This window comes from Citrus clementina, unplaced genomic scaffold (assembly GCF_000493195.1).
Source record: "Citrus clementina cultivar Clemenules unplaced genomic scaffold, Citrus_clementina_v1.0 scaffold_2, whole genome shotgun sequence".
Classification (NCBI taxonomy): Eukaryota; Viridiplantae; Streptophyta; class Magnoliopsida; order Sapindales; family Rutaceae; genus Citrus; species Citrus x clementina.
Window position 1 is genome coordinate 4,101,516 of NW_006262688.1, and position 1,919 is coordinate 4,103,434.

Sequence of the window (1,919 nt, forward strand, 5' to 3'; positions counted from 1 at the left end):
CGTCTTTCTGAGCTGGCTTGCTACATGTTAAAGTTGAATTTCTTGATGGCCCAATACGCACGATGCTCGAGTTCCACAGGTAGGTGGCAAGCTTTTCCATACACTAACTTGTAGGGTGACATCCCAATCGGGGTCTTGAAAACCGTTCTATATGCCCATAATGCATCATCAAGTCTTAATGACCAATCTTTTCTGTCTGGCCTCACTGTCTTTTCTAATATGTGCTTTATTTCTCGATTGGAGATCTCAATTTGGCCACTGGTTTGCGGATGATACGGGGTCGCCACTTTGTGAGTGATTGAATACTTTGTCAAAAGAGCTTTGAATGCTTAGTTACAAAAGTGGGCACCACCATCACTGATTATTGCTCGAGGGAATCCAAAGCGTGAGACAATGTTGCTTTTCAAAAATGCTATCACCATCTTGTGATCATTGGTCCTATATGGAATTGCTTCTACCCATTTCGATACGTAGTCAACAGCAACCAATATATATTGATGGCCAAAAGAAGGGAGAAAGGGTCCCATAAAGTCGATACCCCATACATAAAAAATCTCAACCACTAAAATTGGATTTAGTGACATCATATTCCTTCGTGTAATGCTCCCCATTCGTTGACACCTATCACATGAAGAACAAAAAGTGTAAGCGTCTCGAAATATAGTTGCCCAATAGAAACCACATTGTAAAACTTTAGTTGCTGTTTTCTTAGCACTGAAATGGCCTCCACAAGCTTGTTCATGGCAGAATGAAAGAATATTCTGAATTTCATTTTCTGGGACACATCGTCTAACAATTTGATCTACACAATACTTGAACAAATACGGGTCATCCCAAAAGAAATTCTTTATCTCTGCAAAGAATTTAGCCTTATCTTGCTTGGTCCAATGCTCTGGAGGTTTACCTGTAACAAGATAATTAACTATATCAGCATACCAAGGTAATACTTCCACACTCATTAATTGTTCATATGGAAATGATTCATTCAATATTAATGGCTCTGTAATTGTGTCAAAATGGAGACGAGAGAGGTGGTCCGCCATAACATTTTCTGTCCCTTTCTTATCTTTGAATTCCAAGTCAAATTCCTGCAAAAGTAACACCCAACGAATTAGTCTAGCTTTTGCATCTTTCTTTGTGAGAAGATATTTAAGAGCAGCATGATCTGTGAACACGATTATTTTACAACCAATGAGATAAGATCGAAATTTCTCTAATGCAAACACTACTGCTAGCATTTCTTTTTCAATAGTTGAATAGTTTAACTGTGCATCATTCAATATCATACTAGCATAGTAAATAACGTGGGGAATTTGATTAACTCTTTGTCCTAATATTGCTCCTACTGCATAATCAGATGCATCACACATGAGCTCAAATGGTAAGCTCTAATTTGGGGGCTGAATTATGGGTGATGATGTCAACAACTGTTTTAACTTTTCAAATGCCACAAGACATGAATCATTAAAGACAAAAGGTACATCCTTAGCAAGTAAATTGCATAAGGGTCTAGAAACTTTGCTAAAATCTTTAATGAAACGTCTATAGAAACCAGCATGCCCAAGGAAAAATCTTACTTCTCTGACTATTTTGGGTGGAGGAAGATTAGAAATGAGATCCACCTTGGCTTGTCAACCTCAATACCTTTGCTCGAAATGATGTGACCGAGAACAATACCTTGTTTTACCATAAAATGGCACTTCTCCCAATTTAAGACTAAGTTCTTCTCGATACATCTCTGCAGAACTAGTGTTAGATGATGTAAACATTGATCAAACGAGTCACCAAAGACAGAAAAATTATCCATAAAGACTTCAAGGAATCGTTCAACCATATCAGAAAAAATGCTCAACATGCATCGTTGAAATGTAGCAGATGCATTACATAATCCAAATGGCATTCTCCTATATGCAAATGTG